This window comes from Bombina bombina, chromosome 10, assembly GCF_027579735.1.
Source record: "Bombina bombina isolate aBomBom1 chromosome 10, aBomBom1.pri, whole genome shotgun sequence".
In the NCBI taxonomy this organism is placed as follows: Eukaryota; Metazoa; Chordata; class Amphibia; order Anura; family Bombinatoridae; genus Bombina; species Bombina bombina.
In genome coordinates, this window is record NC_069508.1 from 25,414,164 (window position 1) to 25,437,048 (window position 22,885).

General features: G+C 38.7%; 1 long non-coding RNA gene across 1 annotated transcript in view; it reads right to left on the bottom strand.

The window, feature by feature from the left end:
* LOC128641286 (uncharacterized) overlaps nt 1-22,885 on the bottom strand; it is a 91,394-nt gene that overhangs the window by 60,135 nt on the left and 8,374 nt on the right. The window contains exon 2 of the long non-coding RNA XR_008399467.1: nt 1,363-1,511. This is a non-coding gene — a long non-coding RNA (uncharacterized LOC128641286). The remainder of the gene's footprint in view (nt 1-1,362; nt 1,512-22,885) is intronic.

A 22,885-nucleotide genomic window follows, 5' to 3' on the forward strand; every position in this document is an offset into this window, starting at 1 on the left:
ATTCGCTTTTGCTCCTGACTCGGCTCGTCTGACTACCAGCTCTGGTTTTGATTCCTGGCTTGTTATTTGACTTGTGGACTTTTTATTATTTTTTGCTATTAATAAAGGTGTGATTATTTTTGCACTTCTCGTCTCAGTCTGATTCCTGGCACCCTGACACCCACACTGCATAAATGTAAACTTCAAAATCCTCACATTTTCATATATGACATTAACAAAACAAACTCATCATACTGTTGCACACCTAGTAAGGAAGTTTTAATTACAGTATACTGAGAACTTGAAAAAAAGTCATATTAATACTTAGAAATCAGCTATTTAGATGTTTTAAATTGCACTTTTGATATAAAATATCTGGTGTCAGATCAAAGTAATTTCCAAAGAAATAGGATATCTACATAATTTGTTAACAAACTGAATAATAAAGTATGAATTGTACACGTCTAGTAAATTATTTATGCCTTGATAATGAATATAATGTTCTAATTCTTGAGAGCATTTATTGTCAAATGTTTGCAGTACACTACATGTTACCTCCTATGGGACCTACTAAAGGGATATGAAACCCATTCTTTCAGGATTCAGATAGAACATTACAGGCAATTTTACCAGATTCTCCAATTTACTTTTATTATCAAATGTGCTTAAACTGAAGGTAAACTTACCTTCTATTTGATCAAGTATTTTGTTTTTTTAGCCACAATCAATAGGAGTTTAATTAATCAATTTCTTTCAATTTTTTTTTAAGCAAAGTTATTGCCTTTATAAATAGTTATCGGCGCTTTACAAATGCGACACGTTTTTTTATTTTTCATTCATGATCATGTATTTATTTTCTCCAATTGAAAATCTGGCCGTTAGGTGGCCGTCATCCGCCTCCTTGGACGGCTTGATTTTCAATTGGACATGCTAAAAACGTCATCAAGACTAAAAAATAAATAAAAAAATAAGCCGGTCGAATTTGTAAAGCGGCGATATCTTGGTTTACAGTAAGACTGTAAAAAAAATATGAATTAAACTCCTATTGATTCGGGACAAAAAATCTAATACACGATCGAATAGAAGGTAAGTTTACCTTCACTTTAATTCCCTTGATATACTTCGCTGAAGTCACAAAACACATCAACATTTAATAGTACAATTACACTTCTAATAACACTATATGATACAAAAATATGAAATAAAAATATTGCATTAAAAATTTACAAGGGCTCAAAGATATGCGTAATCACATGAACAAGTCTCTCTCTATTAATATAACCATCCACAAAATATTTATGCCAGTTAATTCCCCAGGAAGGTAGACAAGCCCTGTGATTCTTTTTAACTAAAGCATAAAGAAATATATGTATAGGTACTCACAACCGGAGATACAGTTCATATGCCAATACTGTGAATACAATGTGGAATGCAGGGACCGTCCGTCCAAAGACCGAGGAGACTCTTGTCCGCTGTAGGACGTTTTACCATCAGCTCCATCTCTGTCACAATCCGTGCAATCTCTCCTGGATCTATGGCAGAGATAGTTAATAGTAATGCTGTTGCAATACAATAGTATATGTTTGGTTTGTTGCTGGTTTGAAAGTGTCACAGTCTTTACTTCAGTTGCAACAATGTTCAATATAGCTTTTAGTTTTACTCTCACTACACAAAATAGCTGAATTACTATTTGAAGTGTTCATAATTTCTGTGTAGATTGAACAGTACTGTTACACAGATATCAGGTTTATGCGGACAAACAAATTTGTGAACCATGATAAGGTGGACAACTTATGGTAAGTAAAAATAATATAAGCTGGCTTCGATGTTGAAAAAATAAAAATTAAATAATACATAGAAAATGTTAGTCAAATGTTTATGTTGTAACATTACTGTCACAAATACCTCAGGATTCAGCCGAGAAAGGGTTAATTCTGTTCAGCTTGTGAGCTAAAAACAGTTATCTGCTTTTCAAGAAGAATTGTGTCCTGGGTTTGTGTTTATTTGAAGTGCCAGGAGCATTATAAATGCTTGGCAGTCTAAACAGGATAGATTTTTTATGGCTTAGACTGTCAGGAGAATACATGATAGAAAACAGGGCCTCAGTCACAGAAACTGATAAGGTCACTAAAAGGACATTGGTATTATGTATATATGTGTTTAAAACTGTTATGACATTAAGTGAAGGGAAATCTGTCATATCTGGTATCAAATTGATTCTCCCAATGAAACCAAGAGAGTACCGGCCAGTATATCTGACTATAGAGTGGCCTATCAGAAATTATAATGGGTTCTATAATTTCAGGCAAAAAACTTAGTTTATTGAAGGTCATAAAGACAGGGGGGTTTCTTAGCCCGCCCAGGAGGGTGTGGTCAGGCAACCTGATCTATGGAAAATAGGTATAAGAATCTTATTTTTCAGCTATGAGATGGCATTCTACATGGGAGGCTGCTTGCTACAGCGTGAGTGACCATTTTCTCTTGCCCATCTCCCTGGGGCAGATTTATAAGCTAGGAAAGTATTGGGTCTGTTATTTTCTTCATTTTATTTTAACCTGTTTGTGTGTGTAATTTTATTTGTAACAACTTTTATTAATAATGCATTGTGCATAATATTTTTGGCATAATAAATAATTCCTTTATTAAGTTTGGCCTTTGTCACATTACTGTAAGAGACTGGAATATTAGAACTGCATAATTTAGGTTATTTTCTGCTAAATTGTACTCAGAGTGTTAATGTGTAAGTCGTGGGTGGCATTAAAGGGGAGTTTTGGGCATTTCTTTTACGTCTAGTACAGACTAGGGAGTGTTGTTAACCCTTGCACCCACGGAACTAAATCACAAGCTGGCCTGGTGTGGCTAGATTGTGACCTATTAGTGAGAGTAGAAGGGGTCTGATAACTCTTCTGTGCCAACCTTGGATAACCTTGGTTCGTCACAATTACCAAGGTAGAAGTTTAATCCGGGTAGTATATACATTAGTACAGAAAATCTGGGAGTAGCTGCGGATTACCTTGAACAGAAAATCAGTCAGACCTGAGACGGAAGATACATGACATCACAAACAGCTGAGTAGACAGCGGAGAGGCAGATCCCAGCAGGGTAGCCGAAACTATACTCAGAGAGGTAAGAAAAACTGGAGCACCGGTCAGCTATGAGTCCTTCAAAGCTGCGGAGCGGAGATGTTCACACCGGAACAACAGGAACTTCAAACAAGCTGGCAACGAGTGATTTAGTTACACTGAACTATAGTTGCTGGAAACAGAAAGAACATCATGTGATGAGATGAGAGATGGATTCCTTAAAGGTACAGTAACTTTCGCCTGGAGTATGTGACATTAGACCCCTCCTCATGGATCCACTCCTATGGAAGATAGACAATAGTCTCTTGGCAGTAAGGTTGATGGACGGTTCCCAAGAATCCTCTTCTGGAGAATATCCCTTCCAACTGATAAGGTCAATTATGGCCTCTATTTCAAATTGTTCCTCAGGAATTATCTTCAAAGATACATCTTTAAATTGCCTAGGAACATCTTGGGGGGTGTTGTATGGTTTCAGAAGGGATACATGGAAGGTGTTATGAATTCTGAAAGTTTCAGGAAGTTTAAGTTTGACTGCGTTTAGATTTATAATCGTGATCACTTCATAAGGTCCAATAAATAACCCACTAAGCTTTTTACTGGGTGTATTCAGTTTTAGGTTTCTAGTGGAGAGCCAAACTTTGTCACCTACAGTATAGGTGGGTGGTTCACTTTGTTTTTTGTCATAATAGTATTTCTGTCGTTGTTGCATGGTTTGTAATACCTTCTGTAGATGCTCGAAACCTGTTTTTAAAGTGTCTATTGTGTCATCCACTAAAGGACATTGACTGGAAGGTTCATGGTTAATGAGAAATCTAGGGTGGAATCCATAATTCGCGTCAAATGGAGTGGTCTTAGTGGAAGCGTTGTAGGAATTGTTATACGTGAATTCAGCGGTGTCTAAGAGTGATGTCCAATTATCTTGTTGGAATGAACAATAGCATCTTAAATATTGTTCCAACCATTGATTTGTTTTTTTCAGTAAGACCATTAGTTTGAGGATGGTAGGCAGTGGAAAACCTGGTCTTTATCTGGAGTTTATCGCAGAGCTGAGTCCAGAATTTTGAGGTAAATTGTGCTCCTCTATCGGATGTGATGCTGATAAGTATTCCATGTAATCTGATTATGTGATTAAAGAATAGTTGGGCTGTTTGAAAGGCAGTAGGTAGGCAATGGAATGGAATAAAATGTGCCATCTTGGTAAATTGGTCCACAACTACTAATATAGTGTTATAACCTTGAGATCTAGGTAAATCAACTATAAAACCATTCCAATCTCCTCCCAAGGTCTTCTTGGAATAAGGAGTGACATGAGGAGGCAGTAGATCAATTTCCTGGAATGTTTTGATTGAATGCAGGTACTACATGTTTCTATGTAATCTTTTAATTAATCAAACATGCAAGGCCACCAATAATTCCGTTTTAGTAATTCTAGTGTCTTCTGTATTCCTGGGTGACTGGATAAGACATTATTATGATGTTCTTGTAGAATTCTGTTTCTTAACGATGCAGGTATGTATATCATTTTTTGGTGATACAGAAGGCCATCTGCTTCTAAATTGAGAAGAGCCTGAGGGGTATTAGTTTCTTCCTGCTGAGCCTTTTTGATAGATTCAATGGGTTGGTAAGTTAATGCAATGAAAGTATTTGGGTCGAGGAGTTTGTGAATGTAGGTTTAGGATCTTTCCTGGATAAATCAGCTTTTAGATTCTTTGCTGCTGGTCTATAGGTTATCAAAAAATTAAACTGTGAGAAGAACAAACTCCATCTTGTTTGCCAGGCCATTAGGGTTTTAGTGGTCTTTAGAAACTCAAGGCTTCTATGATCTGTAAATATTAGTATCGAGTGTTGTGTACCCTTGAGGAGATGCCTCCAGTTTTCCAATGCTAGTTCAATCGCTAGCAGTTCTTTCTCTCCTATTGAATAATTGATTTGTGCCTGATTCATTGTTTTAGAGAAATAAGCTACTGGGTGTAAGGGTTCATTTAGTGAAGTCCTTTGGGAAAGGACAGCTCCAACTGCATAGTCAGAGGCATCAATTTACAGGTAAAATTGTAGATTTTCATCTGGAAATCATAGAATAGGGGCAGTAGTAAAATATTTCTTTAATGGGGGCAGAGTTAGCAACCAGCAAGGAAAGACGTGTCCTCTGTGAGCTCCGTGTGCAGAAAGTTTTAAAACATCTTTTTGGGGAAATATTTGCTTAATACTTGGGCTCTTAACTTGCCCCCTATTGTACCCGAACCCATTTGGCTTTTTTTTTTTAGAGCAAATGGTGAAGTAGCTAGAGACGGACCAGTATTAAAACTCTCAGCCCACGGGAGAACAATATGGAGGCCATTGAAAAATGGGAGTCTACCATGCTGACAGCGATCTCGCAGCATTTTGAACAACTCGAGCATGATCTCAGAGCTGCGTTTATTGCAATTTCAGATCACCTATCCACTTTAATAGTGAGGAGTGTGGAACAGCCCAAGATCCCAGCCGCTAAGCAACCTAACATAGAACAGTTGACAAAGTCAAAGCCTGTTATAATACCTCCTACCCCAAGTCTAACCACATTGCAGCTTTCAACCTTCGGTGGGAATGATTCTAGGATCCGGGGCCCTGGGCTGTGGGCTAATCAAGAAGATCACGCTTTAGTCATTCAGAAAATGAGTGAAATTCTACCTGTCTGGCCCGTGGCTGTGACTGCCTGCCACGTGGAGCTGCGGCTTGGGAACTCAGTTTCTATGCTACACCGGAATAGCGGAGGATTCTTTGGCCTCGCTGCAATCCTGGACAGTTTCATCCTGCAGGTCTGTTATGCTGCCGGAATCCTTATGCAGGGAAAGGTTACTGATTCTATAGTCCCTTCACTGCGACAGAAGGAAGCTAAGCCGGTGGTCTATAGATTAGGGATCGGGTGAACACTGACCTATGGTATGCTGCCTCTACTCCCCCGGCTTGATTCAGGATATTGTAATGGACATTGACTTGGCTTTAAATAAAATACGGAATTACAAATTGAGACACTGATATGTTTTATTAGATACCGGTGTGGGAGCCTGACCTATGTATGATGTTTTTGAGTGGTGTATTGGATTTTGAACATTGTCACGGATGTAGCTGTGATTATGAGGTCTTGATGATCAACTCTTATGGACAGTTGCAGCTAACACAACACTTCCACCACTGTTATATGGCGACATGGGCATTTGCCAAGTTTATTTTGATATACTACGATATGCTTAGCCATAGTCACATAATAGCTATATTACCCCTATATGGCTTAACGGTTAACTTGATATGTTAGAGGCATCTACATTTTTTTGTGCTCTAGGGGTTCTGGTCTCATGAACACATACTATAGGTCGTTATTCAACTATGTACAGGTTTCCATATATATCATAGAGACTAACAATACAAAATATAGGAGGGTTTGTCTTTGCAGTCCACTGATATCTGTCAGCTATACATTTATCATTGCTTTTCACTCTGATATTTTTGCTTATATACACACATTATATTGTGGGACTTTGCATTAGATAGCTTTACCCTATGTTTGATTATCATTATAGTATCCCAAAAGTTATTCATGCCACATTTAATGGTGGATTTAATTCTTGGCATTTAGATACCAAGAAATTATATCATCCTTTGAGGACTTAGAACTGTATATAATATGTTCCCTGAATTCCTGCCAAGGTCTTTCTTCCCTATGCTCTATAAGTCGGAGTTTTTGTTAAATGTTTATGCCCTTCATTAATAGTTGAGATCTCTCTAATGTGCACCCTTATACAAGGTTCAGTTATTACTTTATATATGCTTGTTTAGCTAAGAGGTTCCTAGGTTCTCTCCTGCTTGCTAAACTACCTTATGCTCAGGGTTTATATATGAGCCCCTGTTTTATTTTTTATTTGACACCCCCTAACCCTAACCTTTTTATCACTCTAGCTCTTTACTTAGAATTCCCTAACCATATAGATGCAAATCTTGTATATATTTTCGACTCATTCTGAGCTGGAAAGCCCATTATAGACACATTAACTGTATATCAAGATGCTGCAATATATATGGCTACTGTATGTTTCTTTAGAAGGGTTCTGTATGCTACTCTAAGCCTGTTCTGCTGGTTGCGGCCAAGCCAGTGGAATTGGCATTATTTATAGGGGCTATAGAAACTTATGCGATATTAGAATTATGTCCTTCCATTACTGCATATTATTTGACACATTGGAAACTATCTAGATATAGCTTTGTGATGGGAAAACGACATACTATATTTACAGGAAACTGTAATGCATGTATACTTTCACTTGCAAAATGTTATTTTTTATATGCCTCATGTATCTTAAGCGTCCTTCCCTCGCAGAGACAATCACAGTCTGCTTAAACTAATAACACACAAAGAATGAAATGTTGCCATGTTTTTATTGAACACACCATGTAAACATTCACAGTGCAAGTGGAAAAAGTATGTGAACTCCTAGACTAATGACATCTCCAAGAGCTAATTGGAGCTCTTGGACTGGAGTCCAATCAATGAGATGAGATTGCAGGTGTTGGTTACAGCTGCCCTGCCCTATAAAAAAAACACACACCAGTTCTGGGTTTGCTTTTCACAAGAAGCATTGCCTGATGTGAATGATGCCTCGCACAAAAGAGCTCTCAGAAGACCTATGATTAAGAATAGTTGACTTGCATAAAGCTGGAAAGGGTTATAAAAGTATCTCCAAAAGCCTTGCTGTTCATCAGTCCACGGTAAGACAAATTGTCTATAAAAGGAGAAAGTTCAGCACTGCTGCTACTCTCCCTAGAAGTGGCCGTCCTGTAAAGATGACTGCAAGAGCACAGCGCAGACTGCTCAATGAGGTGAAGAAGAATCCTAGAGTGTCAGCTAAAGACTTACAAAAGTCACTGGCAAATGCTAACATCCCTGTTAGCGAATCTACAATACGTAAAACACTAAGCAAGAATGGATTTCATGGGAGGATACCATAGAGGAAGCCACTGCTGTCCAAACAAAACAATGCTACACGTTTACAGTTTGCACAAGAGCACCTGGATGCACCTCACTGACGAGGCCCAAAGGAGGCCAAAACGATCGTCTGGGGTTGTCATGTTCCTTGTTCAGAGGAGAATTGCCTGGTATTTCAGGGCTGAACTGACCATGTCGGCGGGATCAGACTGATATACTACAGGAAAGTTTTCCTCTGTGAAAAGCACAATTGGGCAGAAAGAAGCTACTACCAGGTGGCAACCGGGCCATAGAACAAGCTATTGATGCTGCTGTTCGTTCCTGGCAGACTGCTTCTCATTCTGTTTTGCATATGTTCCACAGCAGTACTGGAAAAATATTCTGTGGACAGATGAAACCAAAGTTGAGTTGTTTGGAAGAAACACACAACACTATGTGTGGCGAAAAAGAGGCACAGCACACCAACATCAAAACCTCATTCCAACTGTGAAGTATGGTGGAAGGGGCATCATGGTTTGGGGTTGATTTGCTGCGTCAGGGCCTGGACGGATTGCTATCACCGAAGGAAAAATGAATTCCCAAGTTCATCAAGACATTTTGCAGGAGAACTTAAGGCCATTTGTCTACCAGCTGAAGCTCAACAGAAGATGGGTGTTGCAACAGGACAATGACCCAAAGCATAGATGTAAATCAACAACAGAATGGCATAAACAGAAGAAAATATGCCTTCTGAAGTGGCCCAGTCAGAGTCCTGACCTCACCCCGATTGAGATGCTGTGGCATGACCTCAAGAAAGCGATTCACACCAGACATCCCAAGAATATTGCTGAACTGAAACAGTTCTGTAAAGAGGAATGGTCAAGAATTACTCCTGACCGTTGTGCATGTCTGATCTGCAACTACAGGAAACATTTGGTTGAAGTTATTGCTGCCAAAGGAGGATCAATCAGTTATTAAATTCAAGGGTTCACATACTTTTTCCACCTACACTGTGAATGTTTACATGGTGTGTTCAATAAAAACATGGCAACATTTCATTATTTGTGTGTTATTAGTTTAAGCAGACTGTGATTGTCTATTGTTGTGACTTAGATGATGATCAGATCACATTTTATGACCAATTTGTGCAGAAATCCATATCATTCCAAAGGGTTCACATACTTTTTCTTGCAACTGTACTATGTACCACCTCCCCCCCCCCCCCCCACATATTCACCCAATTTGGTGAACTCTCTAGCGGTATTAACCCGCTATGCAATGCTAGTTTTCCTCTTTTATACCATATTTCTTATTTGGTACAAGAGTTACCTTTTATGCCACTTGAGGAAACTATCTATACAAGTTGTCAAAAGATAGAACCTCTTAGTTAAGATAATTTTTTTTTTATTATGTTATGTAGTACTGTCATACTCTGCAAGGGAGCAGGTTCAGGAGTAAGGAGCTGTTGTGCAGAGGTGTCAGGTTTTGGGGTTAATGTTGTGTTTTTTCTGCGTGAGTCTTTCCTTTTAGGCATAATTAAACAGGTACAAGGTTTTAGGAAATAAAGGAGATGGTTTTATTCATAGGATAAAGCAATGTAGAGATATGCAATTAGATAAGACAAAGTCTATAGGTTGTTGTATTAGGCAGAAATACAGTTCTTTGTAATAACAGGCAGGATACTTGCATATGCTGTAGAATGGAACAGTGAAATAACAGGCAGGAATGCAGAGCTTTGTAATAACAAGCAGGATACTTGCATATGCTGTAGAACTGTATAATAACAGACAGGATATTTGCATATGCTGAAGACTGGAACTGTGTAATAACACACAGGAAAGCAGAGCTTTGTAATAACAAGCAGGATACTTGCATATGCTGTAGAACTGGAACTGTGTAATCAGGCAGGAAAGCAGAGCTTGTATAACAGACAGGATACCTGCATATGCTGAAGACTGGAATGTGTAATAACACGCAGGAATGCAGAGCCTTGTAATAACAAGCAGGATACTTGCATATGCTGTAGACTGGACACAGTTGTAACAAACTGGAAACTTGCATAAACTGCAAACTGGTACTTTAAGGAAACTTGCATATGCCACGCTCAGCTGCTGGGAAGCTCTGCAGTCCTCTCTGTGTGCTTGATTGACAGGTGTCTGAGCCACCCCTTCCTGATGATGTCACAACCAGGCTTTTTATTTCGGGCTTCCTGTTTCTCCAGTACCCGTTTGTTTGTTTAACTTTGTGGCTTCTGTGGTGAATTCACTGTGGAATCTCTCTAACTGCTGCTTTTCTGTTGCCAATCTCTTCAAGGACTTACTATCCTGGATTAACCTTCAACCTCCTGATTACCTGTCTCCAAACAATGCAAGTACTGTTTGTTTTGTGAAACTTTCAAACTGCCTGATTACTTGTTGCATACTCTGCAAAGACTGTCTGCACAGTGTTAAACCTCAAACTACCTGATTACATGTTGTTAACTCTGCAAGTTCTGACTACACAGTGTTAACCCTCAAACTGCCTGATTACCTGTTGCATACTCTGCAAAGACTATCTACACAGTGTTAACCTCAAACTGCCTGTTTACCTATTGCATACTCTGCAAAGACTGTCTGCACAGTGTTAACCCTCAAACTACCTGATTATATGTTGTTAACTCTGCAAGTTCTGACTACACCGTTTTAACCCTCAAACTGCCTGATTACCTGTTGCATACTCTGCAAAGACTATCTACACAGTGTTAACCCTCAAACTGCCTGATTACTTGTTGCATACTCTGCAAAGACTGTCTGCACAGTGTTAACCCTCAAACTACCTGATTACATGTTGTTAACTCTGCAAGTTCTGACTACACCGTGTTAACCCTCAAACTGCCTGATTACCTGTTGCATACTCTGCAAAGACTATCTACACAGTGTTTACCCTCAAACTGCCTGATAACAAATTACCTACTCCTGCATTATTAACTGTTTCCTGTTTTACCCTTCTTCTGTCTGAGTATAAGTGGACTATCCCTGCTCTCCTGATTCTGTGGAAGACATTTCCTGAAACCAGTTCCTTATTCAGAAGTCTATCTGATATCTTGAATTACTTGGGGCACAGGCTAACCCTGCTCCATATCGTGAGTAAATTGTTTTTTGGAGGTTGTCGTGGGGTCACGTCCTGGATTAAACTCAGAGTGCAAGGGTGTTGATTAAGTTCGCCCTAGCATTTGGGTCTTCTTCTGGACATTTCCTAACCTGACAGCATAAACTGCAAATTTGAACTTTGTAGAAACAAACAGGATACTTGCATAGACTGCAATTTGGAACTTTGTAGAAACAAACAGGATATTTGCATAGACTGCAATTGGAACTTTGTAGAAACAAACAGGATATTTGCATAGATTGCAATTTGAAACTTTGTAGAAACAAACAGGATATTTGCATAGACTGCAATTGGAACTTTGTGGTATCAGGAAACAAGCAAGCAAAAGTACCTGAGTCAGTCCTTAGGAAAGAGAGTTTTAGGCAAGAGCAATTGCCAGGAAATCAGTCCAAAAATGAAACACAGTGCCAAGGAATTATCCATAAGAGTAGTCAGTAATTGTAGCAGAAATCAGGAACCAGGAAATCCAACAAATCTGTATTTCACACAGGATACAGGAGCAGAGAGTGTTTCAGAGTATAACTCTCAATGTGAAAGCACAAAATTGCAAACAAACCTCCAAGATAAAGCAGGCTGCTGATTAAATGATTTCTTTCAGCTGGCAAGCAGGTGGAGCCAGAGAGCCAAAGTTGCAGCAAACAGAAAAACACAATATTCCTTTCCTATGATCAGGCCATCTGGTGGCATAGTGGTAAAACAACAGGCTGGGAAATAACAGCTGCAGAAATAGAGACAGGTCCCAGGTACAATTCCAGGCTGAAGCCTGACAAGTACAATTTAAAGTTTCATTATACTAGGCATTATTTAATAATAAAGAGGTATTACGGCAACTCATATAAAATAAAAAAATGTAAGGTATCATTGCCAGGCTGGCAACACCGCAACAGATTTGCTACATCAGAAGTATGGCCTACCATATTTGCAATACGAATAGTTGTCATGGGCCTCCACATGATATACGACCCCCTTGTTTGAGCTGCTATTTTTAGGTTAAAGTAAGGTTCAGGAGTTATATTTCTCGCATTGTGACATTTAAATCTTGAGGTTACTCTTGGATTTTTTTCTTTTAATTTTAACAAATGCTTGTCTTCTTATTGTGGAGGAAATGCTCTATGATGTCATGTTTGGTATGTTATATTGCTAAATACCTTAATAAAAAACTTTGATTAAAAAAAATATATATATATATATATATATATATATATATATATATATATTTCTTTAATAATTCAAATGCCTGTTGAGCGTTATCATTCCAATGAAAATATTTATTCTTGTGGGTAAGTTGTGTGATAGGTTTACATTAAACCTTTTATAAATCTTCGATAAAAGTTGGCAAATCCAATGAACCTCTGCACCTCTTTTTTATTCTTGGGAGTTGGCCAGTTAGTAACAGCTGCAATCTTGGAATTATCCATTTAAATACCTTCTGGCGAGATCTCGTATCCAAGAAATGAAATGTGATCTGTGTCAAATATGCATTTCTCAGGCTTAGCGAATAGACAGTGTTCTCTGAGCCTGGAAAGTACTGCTCTGACATGTCTTACATAATCCTCTAAGTTAGTAGAATAAATGAGGATATCATCCAAAGAAATTACATCAGAGAAATCACTGTAATGTTTTGGTAAAGAAAATTCAGAAATGTGAAGGAGTTCATGTGATTGATAACAGGTTTATGTGTAATGTTGTGAATTTGAGTATAGTTAGAGATTTCCAGCAGATGGAAGGTTGATGAGTACGGAGCCAACTTAACCCAAGTACTACTGGAAATAGTGGTGAAGTTATTGGCCTCTATTTATCAAAGTCTGGCGGACCTGATCCGCAGACCTTGCTGAATACGGAGAGCAATACGCTCTCCATATTCAGCATTGCACCAGCAGCTCACAAGAGCTGCTGGTGAAACCCCGCCCCCTGCTGACTCGTGGCCAATCGGGTTGAATTGTGGCGATGTCTGTCCGCCTGCTCAGAGCAGGCGGACAGGTTATGGAGCAGCGGTCTTTAGACCGCTGCTTCATAACTGGTGTTTCTGGCGAGCCTGCAGGCTCACCAGAAACACGGGGCCTCAGGGTCTCTCCGAGACTGGGTCAGAAATATATCTATATTGAAAGCTGATATAGATATAGGGACATTGTCCAACAAAGTCAAGTGATATCGTACTACTAAGTTTATAAAACGGCACTATTACTTAATATCAAGCTAATAGTCACTGTGGAACATATTTCAAACAGCTGACTATACCAATAAAATTTAGCAAATAACAAATAGCCTCTAACAAGTGACCTAATTAGAGTAATAGTATGTAGTTAAATCAAAGGGATATAATCCCAGTACGGTACGAATATCCTATATACCAGTCCCCAGTACCATCAAACTTATTAGATCATATAAGCTAAATATATGTGTAACATTTTTCACACATATACTATAGATTAATTATTTATGCACAGAGTAATGTCGCCATGATGTGCATTTCGCCTTAGCTTCTTCAAAAGGTGAACCCGGTAGTCGTTGGGCCTACCCTTAAGAATACTTAGTTGACCAATCGGTAGGCCGTGTGGTTCACACGCCCACTAAAAAGCCTATCAGGACATAGTAAATTGTAATTGGACAGGACAGGACATGTTTCGTCAGCATGTTAATCGGATTGGTTAGGAATTAACACACCTCCATCCAGTGATTGCTGGAGATCGTAAGCATAAACAAAGGCAGCGTGTTACGTGTTATATGTAAACAGAGTGGAAATCACTTCTGCAGATCGCGTCAATGGCTGCTCACTGTCACATAATGAATATGTACTTTGGTCAACTAAGTATTCTTAAGGGTGGGTCCAACGACTACCGGGTTCGCCTTTTGAAGAAGCTGAGGCAAAATGCGCATCAAGGCGATATTACTCTGTGCATAACGTTAATTTATAGTATATGTGTGAAAAATGTTCCTCATATATTTAGTTTATATCATCTAATAAGTTTGATGGTACTTTGGGGACTTGTATATAGGATTTTGGTACCATACTGGGGATTATAACCCCTTGATTTAAAGGGACACTGAACCCAAATGTTTTCTTTCGTGATTCAGATAGAGCATGAAATTTTAAGCAACTTTCTAATTTACTTCTATTATCAAATTTTCTTCATTCTCTTGGTATCTTTATTTGAAATGCAAGAATGTACGTTTAGATGCCGTCCCATTTTTGGTGAACAACCTGGGTTGTTCTTGCTGATTGGTGGATAAATTCATCCACCAATAAAAATGTGCTGTCCAGCTTAGATGCCTTCTTTTTCAAATAAAGATCGCAAGAGAACTAAGAAAATTGAGAATAGGAGTAAATTAGTAAATTGCTTAAAATTGCATGCTCTATCTGAATCAGGAAAGAAAAAATTTGGGTACATACTATTACTCTAATTAGGTCACTTGTTATAGGCTATTTGCTAAATGTTATTGGTCATAGTCTGCTGTGTGAAATATGTTCCACAGTGACTGAGTATTAGCTTGATATTAAGTAATAGTGCACCTAGGGTTGTTCACCCGGACAGTCAGGGTTTCAAATAGACATGTGCGATTTCTTAAATTCTGAGATTCGGATCGATTCGAATTTCCGAATCGTAATAGTGCCGAATCTACCAAATAAATCCAAATTAGTTCGGATTTATTCGGTAGATTCGGATGCCATGGATTACACTAGTATTGTACAGTATATTAGGTTATATCACTCTGCTATGGGTTACACCTAATATACAGTACATAATACTAGTCTAATACACAGCATATCCCACCTAACACATACTGAAATTCCGAATTTCCGAATCGAGCCGAACCAAATCCAGCCGAATTTATTTGAATCCGAATGAATCCGAAACGAATCCGAAACAAATTCATTCAAATTTTTCCAAATTCGAATCGATCCAAACCGATTTTCGAAAAAATCTGAATCAATCCGAACCAAACCGAAACGAATTTTTCGATCATGCACAAGTCTAGTTTCAAATCACATGTCCAGTTTTCAAACCACCTGAAACGCCCCTGAGTACGTCTCAGTCACTATCTAGTCTCTACTGATCTGCTGGGACTCTACAGTACTAATAATTACCCACACACTGACTGTCACAGTCAGTGCCAGACTGCATTATGATAAGTTTAGTTCCCATCGATTTGCTGTGCATCACTCCCTCCCACTGCAGGCAGGTCAGTCAGGTACCTTTTTATCCTGCAGGATGGAATCAGATTTGGGCTGGCAAGTGGCATTGAAAAAGCAATTGCACAGTAAGTGAGGGCATGGCATGCATGCGGATCAAGGGAGGCAGGGTATCACTGATTATAATAGCAGGACGTAGGTGCATAGTTACATTAGTTGCCGGGGGGTCCAAGCAGCAGGGAGTAAAGTTTATTAACATAACTTTGTATTCCAGCCATTATGATTAGACAATGGCATCATGACAAGTAGGGTATTTAATATACCAGTAATTTAGACCATCCGTAATTCATTAATGATGTATAAATAATGTTGTGATGAGAGCAGGAAGTGATGTCACTAGTTTGGGGGCGGGGCTTAGGTCCGGTAGTCTGTGTTGCAGTTAGTTAGTGAAATCAACCTGACTAGATGTATGTTTCTGTGCTCTGTAATAAAATAGAGTTGTACCATCATTGCTGTGTCCTGCATATGTCCTGCATCTCATGACATGGTGTCAGAAGTTCTGGCCTGCGCTTCTGTTCCTGATCGATGACAATGTCAAAGTTTACCCCACCTGAGCCTTTTGACTTCTCTGAGGTTGAGTGTTTGTATGTGTGTGTGTATATATATATGTTTGTTTCTGTGTATGTGTGAGTATGTGTGTGTATCTATATGTGTATTTATGTGTGTGCGGTGGGTATGTATATATATATGTGTGTGTGTGTGTGTATATATATATATATATATATATATATATATATATATATATATATATGTGTGTGTGTATATATATACATATGTGTGTGTGTATATATGTGTATATATATATATATATGTGTGTGTGTATGTGTGTGTGTGTGTATATATATATATGTGTGTGTATGTGTGTATATATATATATATGTGTGTATCTATGTGTGTATATATATATATATGTGTGTATATATGTGTGTATATATATATATATGTGTGTGTATGTGTGTATATATATATATATATATATATATATATATATATATATATATGTTTGTTTCTGTGTATATGTGTGTTTCTATGTGTGTGGTGGGTATGTGTGTGTGGGGTGTACAATAATCAAGTCACTAAAGGGACGGTCAGTTAAAACAAATCTCTTATCACTTTTAATTCTGACAGTCAGGTCACCTGCTCCTGTTAATGTTGCACAAACCATGTCATCTCCTCGTACTTTGTTCCCTTGTGTTTTTCCAACGGCTTATTATTTTATTTTTCTTGGTGGAGAGACACTTGCCAGGTAAGTAGAAATAATAAAAATTCTGTTTTGTTACAATGAAACAGTTAATATCTTTGCTTTTTATTGTTGTTTTAATTTGCAATACATTTTTATCAATATATTGTGTGTGCTCAGCAGCCTTAGCACATAATTAGTAGACAACGATATAACACACAGACAGTGAAACTGCAGACGTTATCTCTTGTACGAGGGGTAGGTGTTCTGTTTGGGTGAGACGTTTGTTCCTTATAGCAGTGAGGATTGGAACCTAAACAGCTGCTACTGTAACAAGCAGAATGTGTCCTTGACTGTGCAAGGTGCCCTAGTTCAGCATATTCAAGGGCAAAAGAAAATCTTATAGGAGAACAAAGTATACTTTAAGCATGCAATTTTGTATGATATACAGTGTATATATATATATGTATCATTATTTTTTTAAATTTATTATTCTTACATAAACCCCTCTTTCTGTTATAACTATGGACTTTGGGAAGAGCTAAGGGGCTGTAGCCCCAAATGTAAGGAGATACAGGAGTCAATTTAACAAGGGCTGGACAGACATGGGCGGACACTTGTACAGTGCCACCCACTGCTTGCACACGGCTGTCTATCTCTCCGCCCAGGGGATTGAGGAACCCCACTTTACAGTTGGCATAGCAGGTTAAGAAGCAGTGGTCTGATGAGTGAGCCAGCAGCCCGAAGGTGCTCGGAAACTGCTTCTTAAATAGAGTCCTTAAATGGAGGCTGCTTGATAAGCTATGTTATAGCCTAGAGATATATATCACTGCTATAAGAAGCAGAAGGCTATAAAATAAAAGACACAGCACAGGAGCTGTACAGTGCTCTACACACTAGGGAAAAGGGGAGGTTGTATCTGCACAATACAACCAGGAGTGACAGAAGTGACCTCCCCTTTGTCACAAGCGTAAGAAGCAGAAAGCTATAAAATAAAAGACACAGCACAGGAGCTGTACAGTGCTCTACACACTAGGGAAAAGGGGAGGTTGTATCTGCACAATACAACCAGAAGTGACCTCCCCTTTGTCACAAGCGTAAGAAGCAGTGCTTGGCTCTGTAAGGGTTCCGGTCCTAATCCCTGGCAGCTTCCCACCCCTTACATTGTTTGAGCTGGAAGACAGGCATAAAGGGTGAGTGGTGCAGTGATGTGCAGTCACTAGAGGCAGGTGAGGCAGTGCTTCACCTCTCATATGGGCAAAAATAAATATATATTTTTTATTGGCTTTAAAAAAATAAAAAAATTGCTATTTTTTTTCCCCAGCATTTTTTTTTTCACAGCTACATGTTGTGCAATGGAGAGGCACAAGCAGGTCTGCCCACCATTACACAACATGCTGCGCCATCTACTGGATGAAAGTGGTTAAGATCATTGGATGGCCCATTAACTGCTTATTTGAGGCAGTCCCATTTGGGCTGACCCAATCCAGTGAGAGGCATTAGTCAGTGGAATTTAGGGTTGGGGCTGGATGTTAAATCATATAAAACAAAACAAAAACGGAAAAAAAACAACTTTCATTTATTTTGTTGCTGTCCTGTGAAGCTGACAGCTTTGCTAAAGTGAAAAAGAGAGTTCTGTTCTTCCCCTCTAAGTGCAGTGGAATGTGCCACTGTCACTTCCTGAATCCTTACAGAGCAGGAAAGGGAGAGAGGCAGAGAGAGCAGTGTTTCAGCCACATTTTATTGTAGTAAGTGCTGCAGCCGTAGATTTTACTGAAATGGATTCTGTTAGTGAAAATGATAATTTAATGAATGTGGATTAGTGTTTTTGTTGAATTGTGTTCAGATACAGCTCATTAACAGGGGAGACAGTAAGTGAGCATAACCCAATACTGACAGAAAGTCAAAGGGTCAATTCAAATTTAAATCCATAATTTAAAACCCAGAGTTTGAAGTTAAGTGTTCAGTGTCCACATTATTTAAATTAAAGTTTTTGACATTGAATATTGCTAAGCCTCCCTTTTTCATGGTTATTTGATTTAATTAGGTACAAACTCCATATATGTTATGTCTGTTCAGTCAGAGGATGCAGTATCTATTTTTATTTTTATCCGTGTCTACATTTATTTAAAGACTGCTGATAACTTGTAATTCACAAATCAATTGAAAGCTGTTGCATTGTGTTTTTAATATGTGCTGTTTTTATACAAGTTTATATTAATAAAAGGAGATAATGAGTAATTTAAAAAGGTATGATATGTAATTATTGCAGTTAAATGTTTTTAGAAATAATGCCACTGTAAAGTAACTGGTTAAACACATAGTCGAAGGGAGACATTTAAAATTAAACTTTCATGATTGAGGTAGAGCATGCTATTTTAATAGACTTTTCTAGTTATTTATATTTTGAGAATTAGCATCATCTGTTACTGGCCCCGTGTCAGCAAATCAAATTAGTTTTTGAAAGGAACATGAAAGTCATAATTACATTTCCATCATTCAGATAGAAATTGCACACACACAAAAAAAAACTTTCTATTTTACTCTTATTATTATGTACTTCATTCTTTTGGTATCCTTTGGTGTCCTTTGTTGAAGAGCATACCTAAGTGGGATGTGCACGTGCATATGAACACCATATTGCAGCAGCTGTGTTGGCAGTATTGATAACTTTGTGTAAAACTTGTATGGTAAATTATTTCTATTTTTACAATACAGTAGTGAGTAGAGAAGAGATTGTGTATCGTTCTAATTGCTTAGTAACTGGCACTGTGCTACAGAATTGTGTGAGTGTGTATATGAGCAGAGTGTGTGTGGGTGTCAGTGAGCAGAGTATGTGTGCTTTATTTTCCAGGTAATCAATACATTTCCGATGAGCTGGTGCTTTAGTGCAGTGTTTCTCAATAATGGTCCTCAAGTACCCCCAACAGGCCAGGTTTTCATTATAGCCAAATCAGTGCACAGGTGAAGTAATCAGCAACTCAGTGGTTACTCAGTGGTTACTAACTTGCTCTCACCCATCACCTGATTATGTCACCTATGCACTGGTTCAGCTATCATTTAAACCTGCCCTGTTGGGGATACTTGCGGCCCTCTGTACATGTGTTTCTCCGGCGTATCATATCTAGTGCCTCACCAGCCTCTGACCTCACTGCACATCACTGGAGTGGTGTCAGCACTGGGGGTGATATTTACCCCAAATCATTACTGTAGTGCTCCAATTCTCAAAGGTGTGTCAGTAGCCATAACTTACACAGCTGCCCATTGTTTACTCTTTGCTCTACCCAGAGGAAGAAGAGACTTAAAGGGACACTGAGCCCAATTTTTTTTTCTTTTGTGATTGAGATAGAGCATGCAATTTTATATATTTTATTTTTCTTATCAGCAGTACATCACAGAATTTGAGAGAAAAACAAAACAAAAAGGATTATAAGAGTTAGAACAGATCAAAATGCCATTTTTACAATTATATCAAGCAATAACATAATTTATGTAAGAACTTACCTGATAAATTCATTTCTTTCATATTAGCAAGAGTCCATGAGCTAGTGACGTATGGGATATACATTCCTACCAGGAGGGGCAAAGTTTCCCAAACCTCAAAATGCCTATAAATACACCCCTCACCACACCCACAAATCAGTTTAACGCATAGCCAAGAAGTGGGGTGATAAGACAAAAGTGCGAAAGCATAAAAAATAAGGAATTGGAATAATTGTGCTTTATACAAAAAAATCATAACCACCACAAAAAAGGGTGGGCCTCATGGACTCTTGCTAATATGAAAGAAATGAATTTATCAGGTAAGCTCTTACATAAATTATGTTTTCTTTCATGTAATTAGCAAGGGGGCTAGTTATCAAGCCGTCTACTTTTCTGGCTTCGCCGGCCCAATACGTCCGCCTAAGCTCGCCTACCTTCGCCGCCGCGGACCTGAAAAAATACGCCTAAGTTATCAAATAAAGCTGTCAAAAAGCCGCGGGGCGATGAGCAGCGGACTGTGACAGTTATCACTCATCCGATCTCGCTGCCCTTCGGCTTTTTCCCAGCTTTATTGCTAGCCTGTCACTAAGCACTCACACTAAACTGCACTGTTCTACCCCCTATACCGGCGCCCCCGGAGCCCCCCGCAACTCAATAAAGTTACTAACCCCTAAACCGCCGCTCCTAGACCCTGCCGCAACTCTGATAAATGTATTAACCCCTAAACCGCCGCTCCCGGACACCGCTGCCACCTACATTATACCTAGTAACCCCTATCCTGCCCCCCCTATACCGTCGCCCTCTATTATAAAATTATTAACCCCTATCCTGCTGATCCCGCACCTCTCCGCAACTAAATAAATAGTTTAACCCCTAAACCGCCGCTCCATGAACCCGCCGCAACCTATAATAAATTTATTAACCCCTATCCTGCCCCCCACTACGCCGCCGCCACTGTAATAAAATGATTAACCCCTAAACCTATATCTAACCCTAACCATAACGCCCCCCTAACTTAAATATTAATTAAATAAATCTAAATAAATTAACTCTTATTAACTAAATGAATCCTATTTAAAACTAAATACTTACCTTTAAAATAAACCCTAATATAGCTACAATATAAATAATAATTATATTCTAGCTATCTTAGGATTTATTTTTATTTTACAGGTACCTTTCAATTTATTTTAACCATGTACAATAACTATTAAATAGTTATTAACTATTTAATAGCTTACCTAGCTAAAATAAAGAGAAATGTACCTGTGAAATAAATCCTAACCTAAGTTACAATTACACCTAACACTACACTATACTTTAATAAATTATTCCTATTTAAACTAAATACTTACCTGTAAAATAAACCCTAAGATAGCTACAATATAATTAATAATTATATTCTAGCTATCTTAGGATTTATATTTATTTTACAGGTAACTTTGTATTTATTTTAGCTAGTTAGAATAGTTATTAAATAGTTATTAACTATTTAATAACTACCTAGCTAAAAGAAATATAAAATTACCTGTAAAATAAATCCTAACTTAAGTTACAATTAAACCTAATACTACACTATCATTAAATTAACTAAATAAACTACCTACAAAGAACTACAATGAAATACAATTACATAAACTAACTAAAGTACAAAAAATAAAAAAAGCTAAGTTACAAAAAATAAAAAATTAAGTTACAAACATGTTAAAAATATTACAACAATTTTAAGCTACTTACACCTAATCTAAGCCCCCTAATAAAATAACAAACCCCCCAAAATAAAAAAAATCCCTACCCTATTCTAAATTACATAAATTTCAAAGCTCTTTTACCTTACCAGCCCTTAAAAGGGCCATTTGTGGGGGCATGCCCCAAAAAGTTCAGCTCTTTTGCCTGTAAAATAAAAATACAACCCCCCCCAACATTAAAACCCACCACCCACATACCCCTAATCTAACCCAAACCCCCCTTACAAAAACCTAACACTAATCCCCTGAAGATCATCCTACCTTGAGTCGTCTTCACTCAGCCGAGCCACCGATGGAACTGAAGAGGACATCCGGAGCGGAAGAAGTTAATCCTCCAAGCGACGCTGAAGAAATCTTCCATCCGATGAAGTCATCATCCAGGCGGCGCTGAAGAAGTCTTCGATCCGGCCGATGTCATCGTCAAAGAGGCGCTGAAGAGGTCTTCTATCCGGGCGAAGTCATCTTCCAAGCCGGGTCTTGAATCTTCCTTCCGCCGACGCGGAACCACCTTCTTCACCGACGGACTACGACGAATGACGGCTCCTTTAAGGGACGTCATCCAAGATGGCGTCCCCTCAATTCCGATTGGCTGATAGGATTCTATCAGCCAATCGGAATTAAGGTAGGAAAATCTGATTGGCTGATGGAATCAGCCAATCAGATTGAGCTCGCATTCTATTGGCTGTTCCGATCAGCCAATAGAATGCGAGCTCAATCTGATTGGCTGATTGGATCAGCCAATCGGATTGAACTTGAATCTGATTGGCTGATTCCATCAGCCAATCAGATTTTCCTACCTTAATTCCGATTGGCTGATAGAATCCTATCAGCCAATCGGAATTGAGGGGACGCCATCTTGGATGACGTCCCTTAAAGGAGCCGTCATTCGTCGTAGTCCGTCGGTGAAGAAGGTGGTTCCGCGTCGGCGGAAGGAAGATTCAAGACCCGGCTTGGAAGATGACTTCGCCCGGATAGAAGACCTCTTCAGCGCCTCTTTGAAGATGACATCGGCCGGATCGAAGACTTCTTCAGCGCCGCCTGGATGATGACTTCATCGGATGGAAGATTTATTCAGCGCCGCTTGGAGGATTAACTTCTTCCGCTCCGGATGTCCTCTTCAGTTCCATCGGTGGCTCG